This window comes from Schistocerca cancellata, chromosome 4 (genome assembly GCF_023864275.1).
Source record: "Schistocerca cancellata isolate TAMUIC-IGC-003103 chromosome 4, iqSchCanc2.1, whole genome shotgun sequence".
Classification (NCBI taxonomy): Eukaryota; Metazoa; Arthropoda; class Insecta; order Orthoptera; family Acrididae; genus Schistocerca; species Schistocerca cancellata.
Window position 1 is genome coordinate 918,802,624 of NC_064629.1, and position 9,393 is coordinate 918,812,016.

At 40.9% G+C, this 9,393-nt stretch overlaps 1 non-coding gene across 1 annotated transcript; it reads right to left on the reverse strand.

The window, feature by feature from the left end:
• Positions 1 to 8,006: 8,006 nt before the first annotated feature.
• Trnas-cga (transfer RNA serine (anticodon CGA)) lies at positions 8,007 to 8,081 on the reverse strand. The gene has a single exon. It is a non-coding gene; the product is annotated as a tRNA-Ser (tRNA).
• Positions 8,082 to 9,393: the final 1,312 nt, after the last annotated feature.

Genomic DNA, 9,393 nt, shown 5'->3' on the forward strand with positions numbered 1-9,393 from the left:
GAATTAGCTTATTTTAAATTGATCTAAATTCTTAAATACTTTGACATATCCTATATCCTTGTAAAAAGAGATCTACATATGAATAAAGCTGCCACTACTAATACTACTACATAATAAAATTTGATAGTAAATTTTGAACATTTTACCTCCCTTTTTTGGCTCTCTTTTCATAGTAATGTTTGCTTAACACTTCATCCATGGTTTGTTGTGTGTTTAAATGCTTTGTTATTCATTTTGTAGGGTTTCATGCAGTTGCATATTTTGTTAAAGTTTCTATGTTCGCTAGGCTCCCAATTTGTGTGTAGGCGCGATTAATGTCCTTCATGTCTCCAGAATTGTGGTTGACTTTCGTCGCTTATACTATGTAGGATTTGCGATCTGAAAGTTAATTGTTTGCTACTTATCATGTATAGGTATTTTTGTGGTGTGACATTGTTTATTAATTCTGTAACAAAGGCATATTGTTGTTCTCAATCTTAACTATTTTACATCAGTTTTAACAAATCTATTTTACTCCTGCTGTCCAGTCTTTGTACATTTGTTTTTAACATTCTTATTTCACATATGTAATTTTCGCCAATTCTGTATGGGACCCTGCCATCCGATTCACATTTTCAACGTTGGCATACCAATGTTCTGAGCCTATTTTTCTTGTGAACGTAACAGTTTAAATTGATGAAATCGGTAGAGTGCAGCCGCTGACTGCATTTTTAGTATTATTGAAATATGATATTCTTCTTTTAAAGGCAGTGCTGTGTTTATTTTGACAATGTTATCGAACCATATTAAAAAGTTTTGAGCACATACATTGGTAATTTCTTCTTGAAGAACTTCCTGTGGCCATATTCAATTGTGCTGAAATGTGTACAGACTAACGCATCAAAGTACAGTGATTCAACTTTATGGGTAGTGGGTCCAGCACTTGTGACAGTTAGTAGATGGCATGGTAGGTGCGAGGGGCCATGATCTTTTCACAAAACTAATTCATTTTTAAGTGTGATTCAGAAAATATCGTTCTTGTGAAACTCAACTACCTCTTTATACTCACGAAGTAATGAGAATGTCAAATTTATTCCATAGTCTTAGGTTTCCAGAGGGCTTTCGACACTCTCCCTAACAAGTGTCTTCTAACCAAACTGTGTCCCTATGTGCCTCAGTCATGTGACTGGATTCGTGATTTCATGTCAGATCTGTCACAGTTCGTAGTAATAGATGGAAAGTCATCGAGTAAAGCAGAAGTAATATCCGGTGCTCCCCATGTAAATGTTATAGGCCCTCTGTTTTCCCTGATGTATATTAACGAGTAGCCATCTTAGATTGTTTGCAGATGATGCAGTCATTTACCGTCTTGTAAAGTCATCAGATGACCAAAGCGAATTGCAAAATGATTTACATAAGACATCTATAAGGTGCAAAAAGTGGCAATTGACCCCACATAAAGAAAACTGTGAAGTTATTCACATGAGTGCTAAAAGAAATTCACCTATATTTCGATTACGCGATAAGTCACACAAATCTGAAGGCTGTAAATTCAACAAAATACTTAGGGAATACAATTACAAATAACCTAAACTGGAACGTTCACATAGATAATGTTGCAGGTAGAGCAAACCAAAGACTGCGATTCATTGGCAGAACACTTAGAAGGTTCAATAGGTCTACTAAAGAGACTGCTTACACCGCACTTGTCTGCCCTACCTTGGAGTATTGCTGCGCGGTGTGCGAGCCGCATGAGGTAGGACTGACATCGAGAAAGTCCAAAGAAGGGTAGCTCGTTTTGTATTATCGCGAAATGGGGGAGATAGTGTCACAGATTTGATGTGTGAATTGGAGTGGCAATCATTAAAACGAAGACGTTTCTCGTTGCGACGGAATCTTCTCATGAAATTTCAATCACTAGTTTTGTCCTCCTATTGCGAGAGCATTCTGTTGGTACCCACCTACATAGGGAGAAGTGCTCATCACGATACAATAAAAGAAATCAGGGTTCGTACACAAAAATTTAAGTGCTCGTTTTTTCCGCGCGCCGTTCCAGAGTGGAACAGTACAAAGCCATCTTAAAGGTAAAGTTCTCACGTAAAAGAGAATTAGATTTGTGTAAAGATCGATATTAATGAAGTAATATACTTCAGTATTAGTTGAGATATTGCGGAATATTTAGATTGCCTCCTGAACGTCTATAACGAGAGGGTCACGAATGCAAGGTATGTACGCAATAGAGTGCATAAGTTATTAATTTGTAGACCTGAGTGTATTTAGAAGGACGGGGAATAACCTTTACATTAACACTCTTGTGGGCGCGTTGTTCTAAAAAGCATAACAAGAGGGGTTTTCATGCATTACCGATGTCTTAACCTTCAGCTATTACGCCACCAATGCTGATGCTTACTTGACAATTCTGAAATGGCTCCACTTTCTTTGTTTAGCTTTCTTAGTTTTTCTCTGAATTGTAAGCAAGAAGGTGCTGAATGTTATAAAATTTACAACACATGTCTGCTCTTGCGACAGTTTCAAGCTTTGTTCTAGCCGTAAATATACAGAGTTAAGTATAAATGGCACACAAAGAAACAAATTGCCCGTGAAAAGTACTATGAAAGTGAATATATGTCAGAATAACTGGCTTTAATGTTATCAAAAGAACTAAAAGAACAAAAACTTTTATTGTAATAGATGATTATAGGGGATGTGAAGTGTTTTCTTCAATAAATTTAATAGTTTCTTTTGCACACGTTTGCTTTTGTTAGAAATGCTGTAAATTTTACAAGGCGCGCCTTTTCATGTGACAAAATTGGCTACACCTCCCAGAAGGTGAAAGCTGACTGTAAATATCCCACCAGCAATGGAAAATTCAGTGCAGTAAACAAGTACACTTGGAGAGTGAGTGGGATCAGACTCTTAGGTATAATCTTGGTTTTGTTTAAAGTATAACAAATCGTGTTCTACCAAATCAGTGAATTTCATTTAACTTCATCATACTAATGTATGTATTTTGATGGGAATTGTGATCAGAGTTACAGATAGGGCACACATCAGCCGGCACATAGTTGTGGATCTTGTCAAACTGGCATGTGTACCTTGATTAGAAGTTCGAATGTTTGCTATTGTAACCACCAAGTCTGATTGCCTACTAAAATTCATGCAGCCCAAAATATGGAAGTTAGCTAAATAAAAAGGATGGGCGACTTACTGGCATCGATTTATAAGTTAAACAGGTTCCTTTCCATACCCCTATGAGATAATCAATATTTTATATAAAAAGTCACAATGATTTACGAAAAATCGTTTTGTTCAGTTCATACTGCAAGATATAAAAGTAATTTTTATGTCTCCTGCTTATCAATTAAATTCATATTCTCATACTCTCCAATATATGCGAACGAAAATCTTTAATGTGAAATGAGATCATCCAAAGCAGATGCTACATAAGACTCTGATACAGAACTGTGGAAGAGTTAGTGAAAGAAAAACTAATAATTTGAGCAGGCTGTCATTAACATTAGTACATAAATACAATTGTTTATTCCCAGGATCACATTTAAATTTAGAATATCGTTCTATCTCATTAGCTGTAATTTTATATAAGTGAATTATGTTACTCATTAGTGACACACTACTTTGCCATTTGAATAGACTCTGTATTTTATGAAATGCAGCAATCATATTTTCAAGAAATCGTATTGTTTATGCAAATTCGCAGACATTTCCTAAGAATATTTCTGCTTTCTACATTTTACATGGTTATGGATACTATGAGCTCTTATTCTGGGGATTTTGTTAGTTCATTTTGATTGTATTTCTATTATTTATAAGTAACCAGGTATCAAGAGCTCAATAACTGAGATACATTTATTATCAAATTATTTCCCTGTAATACTATTACTGAATTTGGATGTATAACAGTATGCATTCTAAAGCCACTAACATAATGAATCCCACTAAGTGTTTTTATTCCATTCCTCAAAGAGGGTCATCTGACAACGCCTGCCTTACATGATCATTATAATATTATGTAATGTATAATGAATAATATTATATAATGTAGGGTCCCCCTGAATAGGTCAGGCGTGCACTACACGCCGGAAGCGGCTACAAGGGTAGCGGAGTACGTGTGGAGTGCAGATGGGGGTTTTTTAAGTTAGAGAATCCCCTCGCTAGGCCCGACAAGATGCCTCCAGAGATGCGGCAAGGTAGGAGTAGACAAAATGCAACAGGGAATAACAATATTAATGTGCTAATAGTAAACTGCAGGAGCGTCTACAGAAAGGTCCCAGAACTGCTCTCATTAATAAACGGTCACAACGCCCATATAGTACTAGGGACAGAAAGTTGGCTGAAACCAGACGTAAACAGTAATGAAATCCTAAACTCTGATTGGAATGTATACCGCAGAGACAGGCTGGACAGTGAAGGGGGAGGCGTGTTTATAGCGATAAGAAGTGGAATAGTATCGAAGGAAATTGACGGAGATCCGAAATGTGAAATGATTTGGGTGAAGGTCACGGTTAAAGCAGGCTCAGACATGGTAATTGGATGTCTCTATAGGCCCCCTGGCTCTGCAGCTGTTGTGGCTGAGCACCTGAAGGATAATTTGGAAAATATTTCGAGTAGATTTCCCCACCATGTTATAGTTCTGGGTGGAGATTTTAATTTGCCGGATATAGACTGGGAGACTCAGACGTTCATAACGGGTGGCAGGGACAAAAAATCCAGTGAAATTTTTTTAAGTGCTTTATCTGAAAACTACCTTGAGCAGTTAAACAGAGAACCGACTCGTGGCGATAACATATTAGAACTTCTGGTGACAAACAGACCCGAACTATTTGAAAAAGTTAACGCAGAACAGGGAATCAGCGATCATAAAGCGGTCACGGCATCGATGATTTCAGCCGTAAATAGGAATATTAAAAAGGGTAGGAAGATTTTTCTGTTTAGAAAAAGTGACAAAAAGCAGATTTCAGAGTACCTGTTGGCTCAACTCAAAAGTTTTGTCTCAAGTACAGATAGTGTGAGGATCAGTGGACAAAGTACAAAACCATCGTACAATATGCGTTAGATGAGTATGTGCCAAGCAAGATCGTAAGAGATGGAAAAGAGCCACCGTGGTACAACTACCGAGTTAGAAAACTGCTGCGGTAGCAAAGGGAACTTCACAGCAGACATAAACATAGCCAAAGCCTTGCAGACAAACCAAAATTACGCGAAGCGAAATGTAGTGTGAGGAGGGCTATGCGAGAGGCGTTCAATGAATTCGAAAGTAAAGTTCTATGTACTGACTTGGCGGAAAATCCTAAGAAATTCTGGTCTTATGTCAAAGCGGTAGGTGGATCAAAACAAAATGTCCAGACACTCTGTGACCAAAATGGTACAGAAACAGAGGATGACAGACTAAAGGCCGAAATACTAAATGCCTTTTTCCAAAGTTGTTTCACAGAGGAAGATTGCACTGTAGCTCCTTCTCTAGATTGTCGCACAGATGACAAAATGGTAGATATCGAAATAGACGACAGAGGGATAGAGAAAAAAATTAAAATCGCTCAAAAGAGGAAAGGCCGCTGGACCTGATGGGATACCAGTTCAATTTTACACAGAGTACGCGGAGGAACTTGCCCTCCTTCTTGCAGCGATGTACCGTAGGTCTCTAGAAGAGCGTAGCGTTCCAAAGGATTGGAAAAGGGCGGATGTCATCCCCGTTTTCAAGAAGGGATGTCGAACACATGTGCAGAACTATAGACCTATATCTCTATCGTCGATCAGTTGTAGAATTTCGGAACACGTATTGTGTTCGAGTATAATGACTTTTCTGGAGACTAGAAATCTACTCTGTAGGAATCAGCATGGGTTTCGAAAAAGACGGTCATGTGAAACCCAGCTCGCGCTATTCGTCCACGAGACTCAGAGGGCGATAAACACGGGTTGACAGGTAGATGGCGTGTTTCTTGACTTCCGCAAGGCGTTCGATACAGTTCCCCACAGTCGTTTAATGAACAAAGTAAGAGCATATGGACTATCAGACCAATTGTGTGATTGGATTGAGGAGTTCCTAGATAACAGGACGCAGCATATCATTCTCAATGGAGAGAAGTCTTCCGAAGTAAGAGTGATTTCAGGTGTGTCGCAGGGGAGTGTCATAGGACCGTTGCTATTCACAATATACATAAATGACCTTGTGGATGACATCGGAAGTTCACTGAGGCTTTTTGCGGATGATGCTGTGGTGTATCGAGAGGTTGTAACAATGGAAAATTGTACTGAAATGCAGGAGGATCTGCAGCGAATTGACGCATGGTGCAGAGAATGGCAATTGAATCTCAATGTAGAAAAGTGTAATGTGCTGCGAATACACAGAAAGATAGATCCCTTATCATTTAGCTACAAAATAGCAGGTCAGCAACTGGAAGCAGTTAATACCATAAATTATCTGGGAGTACGCATTAGGAGTGATTTAAAATGGAATGATCATATAATGTTGATCGTCGGTAAAGCAGATGCCAGACTGAGATTCATTGGAAGAATCCTAAGGAAATGCAATCCGAAAACAAAGGAAGTAGGTTACAGTACGCTTGTTCGCCCACTGCTTGAATACTGCTCAGCAGTGTGGGATTCATACCAGATAGGGTTGACAGAAGATATAGAGAAGATCCAATGGGGAGCAGAGCACTTCATTACAGGATCACTTAGTAATCGCAAAAGCGTTACGGAGATGATAGATAAACTCCAGTGGAAGACTCTGCAGGAGAGACGGTCAGTAGCTCGGTACGGGCTATTGTCAAAGTTTCGAGAACATACCTTCACCGAAGAGTCAAGCAGTATATTGCTGCCTCCTACGTATATCTCGCGAAGAGACCATGAGGATAAAATCAGAGAGATTAGAGCCCACACAGAGGCATACCGACAATCCTTCTTTCCATGAACAATACGAGACTGGAATAGAAGGGAGAACCGATAGAGGTAATCAAGGTACCCTCCGCCACACACCGTCAGGTGGCTTGCGGAATATGGATGTAGATGTAGATGTAGGTAATATTAAGTAAATGCAGAAAAAATGATATTTGACACATGCATCTTATATATTTCTAGCAGTACTAAATTATTGTAATCACTAACTACAGTGCGTATATTATGCTTTTCGTAATTAAGTTTGCTTGTTTCTTAATGTTATATATTACAGGCCTTACTGTAATACTGAAGTTTCAAGATACTGCATTTTCACATGAATTTTGTATTTGAGGAGTGCCACACAATTCATACTGTGGCGGAAGATAAATACGTAAATGTAGGTTTACGTTTCTTGATAATGTAACTTTGAACGATTTCACACATGAAACATTGCCCTAAGAAAGGACACATCTTGCAAGAAGGTTTTCAGGTCTTGCCACACGTGAATCTTGTCTTCAATTAATTACTGTAGAAACAAAATCTTGTGGTTGTTATTCCACAAACTATAACAATAGAAAGGCAATAGCTGAGAAGATCAGTGAACTATGGGAAATCACAAATTATTTGAGTAAGTTACTTATTGCATACTTTCGAAAAATACTAAGAAATATTTATCAGAGGTAAGCTAATTAAGCTAATGGATTCATAGCGATTTACAGAGGTATCAATCCTCTCCTTTTTAATGACCAACTACTCTACAAAAGAATGAGATTTTCACTCTGCAGCGGAGTGTGCGCTGATATGAAACTTCCTGGCAGATTAAAACTGTGTGCCCGACCGAGACTCGAACTCGGGACCTTTGCCTTTCGCGGGCAAGCGCTCTACCACCTGAGCTACCGAAGCACGACTCACGCCCGGTACTCACAGCTTCACTTCTGCCAGTATCTCGTCTCCTACCTTCCAAACTTTACAGAAGCTCTCCTGCGAACCTTGCAGAACTAGCACTCCTGAAAGAAAGGATATAGCGGAGACATGGCTTAGCCACAGCCTGGGGGATGTTTCCAGAATGAGATTTTCACTCTGCAGCGGAGTGTGCGCTGATATGAAACTTCCTGGCAGATTAAAACTGTGTGCCCGACCGAGACTCGAACTCGGGACCTTTGCCTTTCGCGGGCAAGCGCTCTACCAACTGAGCTACCGAAGCACGACTCACGCCCGGTACTCACAGATTCACTTCTGCCAGTATCTCGTCTCCTACCTTCCAAACTTTACAGAAGCTCTCCTGCGAACCTTGCAGAACTAGCACTCCTGAAAGAAAGGATATAGCGGAGACATGGCTTAGCCACAGCCTGGGGGATGTTTCCAGAATGAGATTTTCACTCTGCAGCGGAGTGTGCGCTGATATGAAACTTCCTGGCAGATTAAAACTGTGTGCCCGACCGAGACTCGAACTCGGGACCTTTGCCTTTCGCGGGCAAGCGCTCTACCATCTGAGCTACCGAAGCACGACTCACGCCCGGTACTCACAGCTTCACTTCTGCCAGTATCTCGTCTCCTACCTTCCAAACTTTACAGAAGCTCTCCTGCGAACCTTGCAGAACTAGCACTCCTGAAAGAAAGGATATAGCGGAGACATGGCTTTGCCACAGCCTGGGGGATGTTTCCAGAATGAGATTTTCACTCTGCAGCGGAGTGTGCGCTGATATGAAACTTCCTGGCAGATTAAAACTGTGTGCCCGACCGAGACTCGAACTCGGGACCTTTGCCTTTCGCGGGCAAGCGCTCTACCATCTGAGCTACCGAAGCACGACTCACGCCCGGTACTCACAGCTTCACTTCTGCCAGTATCTCGTCTCCTACCTTCCAAACTTTACAGAAGCTCTCCTGCGAACCTTGCAGAACTAGCACTCCTGAAAGAAAGGATATAGCGGAGACATGGCTTAGCCACAGCCTGGGGGATGTTTCCAGAATGAGATTTTCACTCTGCAGCGGAGTGTGCGCTGATATGAAACTTCCTGGCAGATTAAAACTGTGTGCCCGACCGAGACTCGAACTCGGGACCTTTGCCTTTCGCGGGAAAGCGCTCTACCATCTGAGCTACCGAAGCACGACTCACGCCCGGTACTCACAACTTCACTTCTGCCAGTATCTCGTCTCCTACCTTCCAAACTTTACAGAAGCTCTCCTGCGAACCTTGCAGAACTAGCACTCCTGAAAGAAAGGATATAGCGGAGACATGGCTTAGCCACAGCCTGGGGGATGTTTCCAGAATGAGATTTTCACTCTGCAGCGGAGTGTGCGCTGATATGAAACTTCCTGGCAGATTAAAACTGTGTGCCCGACCGAGACTCGAACTCGGGACCTTTGCCTTTCGCGGGCAAGCGCTCTACCGTCTGAGCTACCGAAGCACGACTCACGCCCGGTACTCACAGCTTCACTTCTGCCAGTATCTCGTCTCCTACCTTCCAAACTTTACAGAAGCTCTCCTGCGAACCTTGCAGAACTAGCACTCCTGAA